Here is a 14313-nt window from a genome sequence, read left to right on the forward strand (position 1 = left end):
TTTTGTTGTAAAATTTTCAAAAAAGAAATTGGTAGAGGTCAATTAACTAATGATGGTTTTAGTGATTGGGCACATATAGGTGAGAGACTTAAAGAGCATGAAACCGGTATTGAACATGTTAAGAATACAACAACTTGGTATGAGTTGCGTTAAGGCTAAAAAAGAATGAAACTATTGATAAAACGACTCAAAGACTAATTGAGAAGGAAAAGGATCACTGAAAAAATGTTTTAAAAAGAATTGTTTCAATTGTGAAATTCCTTGCTAAACATAGTTTGGCCTTTCGTGGTTCTAACGAGAAATTATATCAAAGTAGCAATGGCAATTTTTTGGGCTTGATTAAAATGTTAGTAGAGTTTGATCCGATTATCCAAGAGCATGTTAGACGTATCACAAATGATGATTTACACTTTAATTATCTTGGGCATAACATCCAAAATGAGTTAATACTTTTGCTTGCTTCTGCAATTAAAAATGAAATCTTAAAAAAAATCAAACGAGCAAAGTATTTCTCTGTGATACTTGATTGTAATCCTGATATTAGTCACCAAGAGCAAATGTCTTTAATAATAAGATATGTGGATGTCTCTGAATATTCTGTTAGTGTTGAAGAATCTATTTTAGGATTCTTAAATGTGAATGATACAATTGGTCAGGGACTTTTTGATGTTTTATAAAAAGAATTGAAATTTTTTAGTCTTGACATATTTGATGTACGGGGACAAGGATATGACAATGGGTCAAATATGAAAGGAAAACATCAAGGTGTACAAAAGAAACTTTTAGATATAAATCCAAGAGCATTTTATACTCCTTGTGGTTGTCATAGTCTTAATTTAACATTGTGTGATATGGCTTACTCTTGTAATAAAGCTAAGGTTTTTTTTGGAGTTATACAACGCATATATACAATTTTTTCTAATTCTACTAAGAGATGGCAAATTTTGAAAGATAATGTAAAAGTCTTAACTCCGAAATCATTGTCATCCACTCGTTGGGAGAATTGTATAGATAATGTCAAAGCTATAAAATGTCAAATGTTAGATTTTAGAGAAGCTTTACTTGAAGTGTCAGACGATGATCTTGATTCTAAACTAAGCAGTGAAGCTAAATCCTTGGCAACAAATGAGCTAGGTGATTTTGAGTATTTAATGTCAATAATTATATGGTTTGAGATATTGTCTGCAATTAATATGATTAGCAAGCTTTTTCAATCAAATGATATGGTTATTGATGTTGCTATGGAAAAAAAATAAAGGAGTAGATTTCATATTTTGAAAAGTACAAAGATATTGGATTTTATAGTGCCTTGGATGATGCTAAAGAAATTGCTATCGAATTGAATATCGATCCAATATTTCCTCAAAGGCATGTTATTCGAAGAAAAAAACAATTTTATGAGAATTTAGATACCCCTTTAGTTGAGTTATCAGGGGAAGAATCTTTTAGAGTAAACTTTTTTCTTATCCTTGTTAATCAGGCTATTGTTTCTCTTAATAAAAGATTTGAGCAATATCAAGCGTATGAAAGTATATTTGGTTTCATGTTTACTTCTGAAAAGTTAGAATCATTAGGTGATGCATCTTTGAAGTCATGTTGTAGTCATTTTGAGCAAGCATTAAGACATAATGGGCAATCTGCTTATATTGATGGAAATGAACTCTATGTGGAATTTAAGCTATTAAGAGAAATTTTTCCATTAATTCCAACAAAATAAATGGGAGCTATCGACATATTAAAATTTTTGAATGATGTAGATTGTTTTTCGAATGCTAATATTGCTTATAGGATCTTATTGACTATTCCCGTGACAGTTGCTTCTGCAGAAAGAAGTTTTTCAAAATTGAATTTGTTGAAATCTTACTTGCGGTCTACCATGTTACAAGAACGACTTAATGGATTGACGTTGATAGCAATTGAAAATGATCTTTTGGAGTAGGTGGATTGACGTTGATAGCAATTAAAAATGATCTTTTGGAGTAGGTGAAATATGAAGATATGGTTGATGAATTTGCTTCAAAAAATGCTAGAAGAATAGCTATGTTTAAATATTTTGATCTTTTAATAATTAAGATTGTATTTTGATATTAATCATGTTATTTACAATTTAAATAAAGTACTTTGTGTTTTTTGGCTTCGTTTTAAAATGTTGTTATATGATAATTTCATTAAAAAAAATTATTAGGGCTGTAGGGAATAAATTCAAGCTTTAAACCCCTACCTTGAACCCCACTGTGATCATACACTAAAGTACGGTGGCGTCCAAAAGGGAAGAAGATAGAGCAAAAGAGTCGCCAACAAGTTTTAGGAACTTGTAAACCGTTCACGAGGTGAAGGTTACACCCCTTAACGATCCAAGAGATCGTCAACTCCATAAGGTCTAGAACCAAATAAGGGTTCGGGGATGAAGGTACAAATCCAACCTAAAAGAGATTGAACCTGCCCTAATAATAGGCCTCTACTTTATTCTTATCGTATTCATGTGCGCTTTCTGACTAACATGCAATCAATAGGATTAACCCTAAACCTGTTTATCTATGTTGGTTGAATTTAATGCATAAATAAATCTATTATTGGCGATCACTTGAATTATAATCACATTAACCCTAAACAAGATTATTAATTATCTTATTAAGCATGATTACAAGTACAAATTCCCTTTAAACATGCATAAAAAGGCGTTATCAAGCAATAAAAATAAAATATAATCAAGCAACATAATAATAATCATAATCACGACAATAAAATTATAATCATCATAAATAAAATAATAATATTCATAATCATCATAAATTATAACAATTGTAATCATAATCATGTTCATGTTAATATTAAAGCATAATAATAATAGCAAGATCCTAGGCATGATACTAACAAGATTAATAACAAACCCTAGCATGTCACTAAGCAATAAAAATCAAATCTTTAACCCTAACATGATACTAACAATCATAAATATTAGGAATAAAATAAAAGGCATCGCAGGAATCATAATAAGCATATTTGATATTAAAGTTACCCTAGACATGATACTAGGAATATCATAATAACAATATAAACATGATTTCTACATCATAACATCAATAAATCATTAAAGTACTTACTTTGATGTCTCGTACCTCTTTCTAATAACAAAATACAAACGTTAGTAAGTTCAAGGAAAATAATAAATCAAACAATTAAATTAAATAATTGAAAGAGAGATTTGGGACCAAACCCTCAGAAATTAAAACCTTTCACGTCTAGGGCGAAGGCAACTTCAAATATGGCTAGGTGTTTCTAGATCTTGTGAATGCGGAATTTTGTATGTGAAAACAAAGTTTAGAGAAAGAAAGAGAGAATAATCAAGAAAATCTTGATGAGAGTTGGTTAATATTCGTGAGAATTGGTTAATGAAAACGGAGTTTTTAATAGGTTATTTATAGAGAAATTAGCCAAAAAGATAAAATATCAAAACAGAGCACTTGGCGCACGCAAAACGAGGTTGGCGCACGCTAAACAGAGCTGGCGCCAGGCGCCAGGCTTGGTTCCAGGCGCTGATTTCAGAAATTCTTGCGTTTTCGTTTTTATCATATCTTTTGATCCGGAAGTCCAAATAAGGTATATAATATGTCGTTGGAAAGATCTTAAAGTCTACTTTCCAACCCAATTAGAATCAGATTAAAATATTATGTAGATAAAAAGATATGTCCAAAATAGTGGAAGGGTGTCAGTTTTGGATAAAGTTTCATGTCTCATTCATATCTTTTTCGTTATAACTCGGAATTAATATTATAATATATCATTGGAAATATAATTTCAAGATCTATCCAACCATATTAAATTTGGATAAATATTACGAGGCACGAAAATAAAATCTGAATATATTTCACTTCGTACAAAACAAGGATTCTTAAAAGGAGTAGTTTTATTCAATTTCAAACTCTTTAAAACATAATTATCAATCCTAACTCCATTAGGATTTAAAAGAACCTTCTAGAGTATTCTAAAAGACTATAATCAATCCTAATAGCTTTAGGAATGACAATTAATAATAGACCCTCCTCTAGATCATTGGGCCGCATATAAAAACCAAATCGGGCCCAGTTTAGTATTTTGGCCATAACTTCCTCGATATTCATCGGAATTGGGCTTATAATATATCGTTGGAAAGGTCTTTTCAAACCCCATCCAACTACACCATTATTGGATCCTTATCATGGACCAACCAAACTGGATTGACTATTTTCTTAAAATAAGTTTTCAAAAACAGAGAGAAGAGAAATGAATTAAAACTATCCGCAACACTAAACTTTCCACACTTTCACTTCATTCGATTATGATTCGACGTGAAAGGTACTCATCACTGGGTTTGGTTTTGGGGAGACACAAATGGGTGTCTACAAGGGCCCAATTTCTAAGTTTAGAACAAGGCTCCCATAAGGATTAAGACGGCCCTGAGTAAGATGTTAATTGATGAATCAAGATTACTTCATATTGGAATAACTACGAATCCTCAAATGCATAGAAGTATGAGTCATAGAACACCAAGTATAAGTAGACAAAATTCAACTATAATAAGGATGAAAAAAACAAGTCAATGAAAAACCCGAAGAAGACGAAGAAGAATTATTGACTTTAATAAAAAATTTAAATGAAAAATATGAAGATAAGAAAGCCTTAAAGCAACCAGCAAGACATAGTATAGATATTGGTTTGTGTTCTAATTTAGAAATGCATAAAGAACCGAATAATTCTATTATTGATCTGATAAAAGAAAGGTAATTGGATATAAAACCAAAACTGTGAGTGAACCAGTATATGAAGATGAAGTCACTATGCAAATTGAAGCCTGTAATGAAATATCCAGTACTAATCCTTATAGCATTTATATTCAAATTGATATATGCATTAAAGATTATATTAAATATAAATTATGTGCATATATTGATAGTGGTTGTTCTACATGTTTGGGAAAAAGGTCATTATTTCCAGAATTCTTGTGGAGAAAGGATAAAACTTCTATGCAAGTTAGAATTGCTAATAATAGTGTCATAATTCATACGGAAATAATTGAAGAATTACCAATAGAAATTGGAGGAATTCAATGTGTTATTCCTATTTTATGGGCTACTGATCAACCTAGTCATGATATGATAATAGGAAATAACTTGCAAAGGTTATACTCTCCATGCACTCAAACCATTAATCAAATAATCTTTACTATTAATGGTCATTTTGTTCTATACAAAAAATAACAAAAACTTATACTCATCAGACTATGGAATTTACGCGCAACCAGCGTGGTGATAGGGTTACACCTACACAACAAGAGGTTGCACTTAGAATTTCTGAGTGTGATTCATCATTAATAGATCAGATAAATAAGAAGCAAGAAAAATTATGTGAAAAACTATATTCAACAAATCCATTAGAACATTGGGAAATGGCTAAGGCATTTGCTAAGATAACTTTAACAAATCCTAATAAGATTATTAAAGTAAGACAAATGGTTTATATCTACGAAGATATATTGGAATTTGATGAACAAATAAAAGAATTGTTGAATAAAAAGTTAATTAGGAATAGCAAAGTCTCTCATAATAGTATTGCATTCATGGTAAGGAATCATGCAGAAGAAAAAAGAGGTAAAGCTAGAATGGTCATTAATTATAAACAGCTAAATGACAATACTGTCTTTGATGGCTATTACATTCCTAATAAAACTATGTTATTTAATATAATACAAGGAGCCACATGATTTTTAAAGATGGATTGTACGAGTGGATATTGGAAAATTAATATGGAAGAAGAAAACATTCCATTAACTGCATTTAGTGCCCCTCAAGGGCATTATGAATGGTTAGTGATGCCTTTTGGATTAAAATATGCTCCACAGATATTTCAAAGAAGAATGGATAATATTTTTTAGAGAACTTAATCATTGTTGTTTGGTTTACGTAGATGATATTTTAATATTCTCAAAAGATTTAGAACAACATATGAATGATCTTAAAGTTGTAACTCAAAAATGTGATGAGCATGGTATAATCCTTGGAAAAGATAAATGCATTTATGCTAAACAAGAAATTGAGTTTTTAGGATTAGAGATTAAAGTAGGACAAATAATATTGCAAAAACATATTCTGGAAAATATTGAAAAATTCCCAGATAAAATTGAAGATAGAAAACAATTAGAAAGATTTCTATGATGTTTAACTTATGCCTCTGATTTCCTAGAAAATCTTGCTCTGTTAAGAAAACCATTACAACAAAAACTCAAGAAAGAAATAACTTATGATTGGAAGGAAAGTGATTCCAAAATTGTTCAAGATGTCATGTGTAAAGATCTTCCTGTACTAACACTACCTACTAGTGAAGATGATTTTACCTTGAAACAGATGCTAGTAATGAGCACTGGAGTGTTGTGTTAAAAATCAAAGAAGGAGAAAGACTTTGCAGATATAGCAGTGGAAGTTTTAATAAAGCTGAGTTAAATTATCCTACCATGAAAAAGGAAATCCTTGCAGTCATTAGAGGGATCGAGGAGTTCTTAATCTTCTTAGCCCCTAAATAGTTTTTAATAAGAAAAGATTGCAAAGGCATACTTGGTTTTGTTAAAAAGAATTTGTCTAATATGCAAGCGTAAGGGAGACTTTTGCGTTGGCAATTATGGCTTAACCAATTCTCTTTTACGGTTGAACATATACAAGGATCGGAGAATTCATTGGCAGATAGTCTGACTAGAGAATCAGCTAATGGCAAAGAAGCACAGGACATCAGAAAAAACTCTTGCCCATCAACTAGAAAAGATGGAGGCAGAGAGAAAAACTCTTATTGAAGAAACAAATAAAGCAATAGAGCAGGTTTCACCCTCCACTTGGGCTTGATGGAGGTCATGATTGTTTCATTAAAAAAGAGATCTTGAGATGGTTTGATTAAGAGTTGTAATGTACCAGTCCGAAGGTTCCTAATGTACGAAGTAATGGTCGAATATAATACTAAATAAAATAAAAGATAACAATTTTAGATTCTGGTGCGATTTAGTTGTACGAAGGTTGTACAAGTTGTATGATGTCTATGATATATGGGGAAGTAGAATAATGTTCAACAGTAATTCCAGACTTGGTACTATGTCAATTCATCCACATTCTCTGGAATGGAGGGCACCATATGCAGCGGAACACTACAAAGCTTGGGATTATGGAATGGTTCATAAAATTGTACCATTTCCTGATAATAATACTACTTTCGTTGAGAAGCTCACAAAATTTCAGAGGTATATATTTAGGAGAATTTATGAGGAAACAAACTACAAAGGTAGAGTTGAACAAGTCCAAGTCCAAGTGCAAAGTGCAAACATTGAAAAGGTTGAAGGAAAAGTTAGCTCTCCACATTTCCTGATCATGTTTCATCGCAAAGTCAAAGATCCAATCTGCATCCAGTAGAGACGAGTAAAAAATCCTATGGAGGCAAGATCTTATGGATTTTTCTATATTGCTCAGTATCTTAACAAGTTCATAGCGATAGAGGAAGAACCACCAGTCATAATACATGTGGGAAATACCACAATAGTAGGACAGAATGGTTAAGGAATTATTTAGAAGGAGTATTACATGGCGAATCAGTATATGATTATCTTGAACAAATTGAAGCTGGGAGATATTTATCCTTAGAAGGAAAAGAGCATTTATTAGAGATCTTTGTCACATGGGATAAATCATATGCTACCAGATGTGTGATGGATCTCGGTATAGAAGAAGATAACCAAATGTATGTCCATTATGAAGACAGTTGGACAATAAAGGTGGTCTACAAGATATGATGGAGTCTTGAGCCCGCACCAGCAATAATGTATTCTACTTTTACTGTTGTAGCACGTTTGATTTATTTTAAAGAATATTTAGAAAAGCAGTGAACGATATTCACTTGCTGAGTCATTGTTTTCTGTAAACCATAGAAAGTGTCGATGTCCTTTGTGAGCCTTCCCCTATATAAAGGGCATTAGGCAAAGAAGTGAAGGCAGGCTTGAAGTGAGTTGGCTAGAGCATTTCTAAAAACAAGAAAATTCTCTTAAAAAACTCCTCACCTTAAAAGACAGATTGGTTCTCCATCTCTCTTAAAGTAGAGAAAAACTCTGTTTCTTGTCATGTTTGATTAGACTTTCTGTTTTTAATTTTGTAACAAATGAGTGTTGTAATATTTTCAAATTCAATAAAATAATTTTCCTTTCAAAAGGGAACGTTATCCTCTCAAAAACTTATATCTCAGATGAGTTATTTTTATGTTTAAAATTAAAGTACCATTACAAATACAATAGAGATTGTTTGAGTAGAGACTATGATCTAAGGTAGTAAACGAATTAGATATGTGTATTGCCTGGTCTAAGGAAGACGGGGTTGGGGTTAGCTACCTTGGTAAAGCCAGAAGCTCCGAACGCCAGAGGTTCCATTGTTAACTAAGTTCAGGTATTGGTCAAAACTCTCTAAGTAAAACATTTTATATTGCGAAGCATGGTGGGCTATTAAATATAAACACTAATTTGTTTAAGATATAAGTAGTAAAGCAGTGATAACTAGTACCAATAAAAGTCATTTAAATAATTATTAGATCGAATTATAGTAAAAATTAGTGTATTATTAATAACTGTTATTTTAAATTAAGGTGCTGTTATTAATTTATCAATTACTGTTATTGATTTATAAAGTACTGTTAAAAAAAAAAGCTAATGTCACTTGGTTTTGGGTTGGGTAACCTATACCGGTTAGCGGTCCATCATTCCTCTGAACCTATATATAAAACATTGGGAAAGATATTGCTACAAAAAAAGGGTCGCATGAAAGATAAAAAGGAGTTTTTTTTTTTTTTTTTTTTTTGGGGGGGGGGGGTGGATAGCCTCAATAATACATGATACTCTCAATCTAACCGAAAATGGATGTCATGCACATATCATATGAGAGCAAAAAAAAAACACAGTAAACAAAAACAAGAATTTTAAAATTATACACATACTCATGTATCATGGTTTCAAATGTTTTATCCCCACAACTACAATAGAAGCCTTGAATACAACCGCAAAAATGTCAAATTTTCAGACAACACTGATTTGAAATTGGAATTATCCTTGGACAAAACTCCAATTTATCATCAGTTAGCTTGCGGTTTGCTAGAAAAAGTTCCTAGTACTCTATTCAATGGGTTCGGATACTACAATGATTGAGATTCGAGGAACAAGGGAGAGAGCATGATCAAGGAGGGGTATTTGAATGAGAAAGGTTGCTTCACTATTTTCACCAACCTAATCGTACTCGATTAAAGTTGAGTTGAGAATTGGAAGAGAGAATTTTTTTTTAAAATGGTTTAATTTTTCAATATTTGGAAGGTGCACAAGAACCATAAAAATGTGGAATCCCTTTAAGCGAATATCTTACAAGAAGCCTCCATTTAGGGGTCGTTTGGTTCGTTAAAATGGATTAGAGTGGTACGTAATCTAATGTTAGGGAGGTATGGATTAAATCCCATAGTAGTTTGAAGTTGTTTAGTTTATATGGAGGTTTTTGGTGAATGAAATGTGAATCTTAGGGGTTGGGTGGGGTGGGGTGGGGTGAGGTGGGGTGGGTATGTAATTCTAGGGAGTTGGGGTAGAGTTATAAGTTAGAACCATCTTGGTATCAGGTTTCATACCAAAAAAGCCTAACCAAACAATAAAATGGATGGAATGGATTTTAACTCCGTTCCAAAAGATCCAACCAAATGACCTCGTTATTTTGAGCTTTGGGCATAGCAGAGAAGGAGTCAGAAGAGTAGAGCATAATTCAATTGAGTCAAGCAGAGTAGAGCCGAGCCGAGCATATTTCATTATTATTATTATTATTGTTGTTGTTGTTGTTGTTGTTATAATAATAATAATAATAATAATAATAATAATAATAATAATAATAATAATAATAATAATAATAATAATAATAATAATAATAATTGTTGTTGTTTTTGTTGTTGTTGTTGTTGTTGTTGTTGTTGTTGTTGTTGTTGTTGTTGTTTTCACTATTATTATTATCGCATAATTATTATAATCATTAAATATTATTATAATAATAATAATAATAATAATTATTATTATTATTATTATTATTATTATTATTATTATTATTATTATTATTATTTAGAAAAGCTGATTTTAATTATCCCACCTTTGACCGGTTGGCAAATAATAATCCCACTTATTGATTATTATTTAATAATTCCACCTTTGGAGTGCACCTTCTTTTACTGGTCCCTAACCTATTGATAACCGGTTAAATAGGTTAACATAACACTTTTCTTTTCGTGATTCATCCAAATATATATTTTTTTTTAGTTTTTTAAAAAATTAAATTTTATTAACTATAAATAAAAACTTAATATTTTTTTTCCCTTTTTCTCTTTCCTTTCTTTTCCCCTTCTCCTGCCCCTCTATTAATTCCGACAACCTACCTTGATTAAAAAAAAAATCCGGCAACCTAAACCCAACCTCCTCCTCCATTGAAACCGAACACCCAAATCCCCACAGCCAACCACCCCTACCCAAGAAAAACCCCACCCATGAACCAACCACTTCCACCAGTAAAACCACACAAATGGCCGGTGAGCCCCACCCACACAAATGGCGAGCAAACCCCACCTATGAAACCAACGTCTCCTACCTACAAAAAACCCCACCCATAGGCCACGACCAGCAAGGCAGCAACCCCTACCCACGAAAATCCCGCCTAAGTTCGACCACCCCACCCACGAAACCCCCCACCCCCAAAATTGCTTCCCTTATGTTGAAACTAACATCCAATCTAACCTTACTGCTTGAACCCAACGTTGATAAGGAAAATGAGTGTGTACCTGCCCATGTTGTAGGAAGAGAGAGAAATTGAGGTGGGAAGGGAAGAGGACGTGAGAGAATTGGGGCTGACTGCTATGGAAGATTAATGAGGGAAAAAAAAACTTACCAATTTTTTAGGTTACCGGTCGACCAATAGAAGAAGATGTACCCCAAAGGTGGGATTATTAAATAATAATCGATATGTGGGATTATTATTATCTGCGAACCAACTAAAGGTGGGATTATTAGAATCAATTTTTTCTTATTATTATTATCATTGAATATTATTTATTTATAATTGATCTATTATTATCATTGAACATTATTTATTTATAATTAATCTATTATTATTTTTATTATTATTATTATTAAAAAATAATATTTATTATTCTCTTTAAATATTAGTAAGTATCTTTTTGCTGTTGAGGTAATTTCCTCTTTCGAATTTTTTTTGTTTTATTATTAGATATTTGAATTTATATAAATTTTTTGTTTTAGAATTATGAAATTGAAATCTGGATTTGAATTTTTGTAGGGGAAGATAGAAAGGAGAAATTTTCCATTGAAGGGGCTTCTGCCTTTTTTTTTTTTTTTTTTTTTTTTTTTTTTTTTTTGGAGATGCTGGTCAACTATCAAATTACATAAAATCAATTACAAAATCTATAACTATTAAAAGTGAGAATTTGCAAATTTTGATCCCCTTAGTAATAGTGTGGTACCCTCAAAATGTACGACTTCTCTTTTGCCCATGAACTGCAATTGCATGCTACTTTTCTATAGTAGTCTTCCTATTATACCCTTGAAAGTCACGTTACCCGTGCCACATGGAAAATTACCCTATTGTCATTTGTTAGTGTACTCTAGCTATTAGAATTATTGGGTGCTTTATACTTACAATACGTCCTTTTAGGGAAAATGGATTATCTTCCACTCATTTTCAACTGTCTCTCTTGATCTCCTCCTCTCACTCTCTCTTTTTTTTGACGGGAGAATGGGGGAATTTTATTACGTCAAGCTCAAAATTTCAAAGGTTATAGCATCGGATGCACAATCCGGCACCTCTTCCAACCATACACACATCTCATCAAACATTACACTACTTTGAGCAAGTCTATGAGCAACCCCATTTCCTTTCCTACCCACATGTGAGATAGAAAAACAAATACAAAGATCAGCAAGATGGAGAATATCTTTAACAATCAAGCCAAATCTTGTGGTCTGACATTTCTTGTGCTTTACATGCTGATAAAGCTTCAAGCAGTCAGTTTCGAGAACAATCTTCCTGAAGCCAGCCTCAATTGTTATTGCAAGGGAGTGTCTAGCAGCGAGAGCTTCCCCAACATCTGCCTCGAACTCTTCCTTCAACCTTCAGCACAAAGACAGAAGTACATCTCCAATATGGTCTCTCGCAACACCACCAATTCCAATTGTCGCATCTCTAAAGCATGCCACATCAGAATTAATCTTACACAATTCAGCAGGGGGAGCTTTCCACGAATGATCAGTGGCAAGATTTGAGACAATAGAAGGTGCTTTCACTTCATTTGCTTTTTCGTATTCGCCCACAAGATTGATGGCACGCTGGATCACAAGTTCAACCTTAATATTTTTCTTTTCAAAACACCATGAGTTCCTCTTCAACCATATACCCCAAAGCAAACTCCAAAGAATATCCCACCATTCCCTTTTCTTGTTGTTCTTTAGCATCTGGGAGCAAAAGGATTTAAAGGATAGCGATACTTCATTATCTATTTCTAACCGGAGAGGGGAGTAATGCCATATGGCTTTGGCTGCAGAACACAAGAAGAGGGTATGCATTACAGTTTCGGGTTCCTCACCACATATAAGACACATCTCATCAGAACAAATGCCTTTTTTCTTCAGCTTGTTGCGAACTGGGATTCCCCCGTGGAGAGCTCTCCATCCAAAATTTTTAATCTTTGGGGGCACATTTGCACTCCAAAGATTACACCAGATTTCATTTGATGGAGAAGCAGAACAAGAAGCGCCAGTAGCTCTTGTTGTTTTCAGCAGGGAGAAGTAAGCACTTCTGACAGTAAAGCTTCCTGACTTTGAGTGCTGCCAAGTCCAGCAGTCATTTTCAGGGAAGGAAGGCAGAGGTATCTTTTTAATTTCCTTAATTTCCCACTCCATAAAGACACTCTGCAGCAAGTCATCTTTCCAAGCACCCTCCTGTATCAACTCACTAACATACCTCGGACCAATACTGTCAGCTTGAGGCCTTTGCAAAATTCTGAAGTTTGGCAAATTAGGAACCCAGGGGTCTCTCCAGATGTCAATTGTGCTTCCCGTGCCCACCAGTTTGCAAGCTCCCAAACCCACAACCTTCCTAGCAGAAAGAATAGACCTCCACGTGTAGCTTGCATTTGATGTTACTTTGGCAGACATTAAATCCGAGTTAGGGAAGTAATTCTGCTTTAAAGTACGCACCATCAGAGAATTGGTATTAGTGAGAAGCCTCCAAACCTGTTTTGCTAGCATCGCCTTGTTAAAACACAAAAGAACACGCATCCCTAGTCCCCCTTCTTTCATAGACACAATCATCTTTTCCCATGCCACCCAAGCGGTCTTGTATTCTTCTCTTTTCTGACCCCAAAAGAAACCTCGACACATTATTTCAATTTCTTGGAGAATACTTACAGGAATTTTGAAGCATTGCATTGCATAGGTAGGGATAGCTTGGCAATTGATTTTATGAGAACTTCTCGACCAGCTTGTGAAAGAAAACCACCTTTCCAACCTTTTAGCTTTTTCCAGACCCGATCCTGAATAGCAGAGAAAATTCTTTTCTTAGAGCTCCCTAGGTAAGTAGGAAGCCCGAGATATTTGTCATGTCCCTCAACGGCCTTAAATGATAACTTCATCTAAAGCGTATTCTTCTTCTGTGGCTCAATATTTCGGCTAAAAGAGACCTCCGATTTCTCCATATTCAGTCTCTGACCCGAAGCAGTTTCATAAATGGAAAAGATGTCAAGCACATTGTCAACCTCTTCTTCATTTTCTCTTATAAACAGCAAACTATCGTCAGCAAAAAACAAGTGAGATATTGGATCCACTTTTTTGCCAATTTTAACCCCATGAATAGATTTTTTCTTCTCAACATCTCTAAGGAGTGTAGATAGTCCCTCTGCACATATAATAAAGAGGAAAAGTGACAAAGGATTGCCCTGTCGAAGCCCCCTGGAAGGGAAGAAGCTCCTAGACAGTTGCCCATTCACAAGAATTTTGAAAGAAGCAGAAGACACGCATTTCATAACAGTCGTAACATAGCTACTTGGCAGCCCCAACTCAAGCATCATACGTTCTAAGAACGTCCACTAAACCCTATCATAAGCTTTGCTCATATCGAGCTTGAGGCCCAAGAAACCATTTATTCCTCTCTTCTTCTTCCGCAGGTAATGAAAGCATTCATAAGCAACAAGGATATTATCAGAAATTAATCGCCCCGGAACAAAACCACT

The 14313-nt window shown here is 33.5% G+C and overlaps 1 long non-coding RNA gene across 1 annotated transcript; it reads left to right on the forward strand.

Annotated features, from left to right (window-relative positions):
* Positions 1-439: 439 nt before the first annotated feature.
* Positions 440-2138, forward strand: LOC145634902 (uncharacterized). The gene is made up of 2 exons (XR_014113679.1): positions 440-1939; positions 1984-2138. It is a non-coding gene; the product is annotated as an uncharacterized LOC145634902 (long non-coding RNA).
* The last annotated feature ends 12175 nt before the right edge of the window (positions 2139-14313 follow it).

Source organism: Chenopodium album, chromosome 6 (assembly GCF_948465745.1).
Source record: "Chenopodium album chromosome 6, dcCheAlbu1.1, whole genome shotgun sequence".
In the NCBI taxonomy this organism is placed as follows: domain Eukaryota; kingdom Viridiplantae; phylum Streptophyta; class Magnoliopsida; order Caryophyllales; family Amaranthaceae; genus Chenopodium; species Chenopodium album.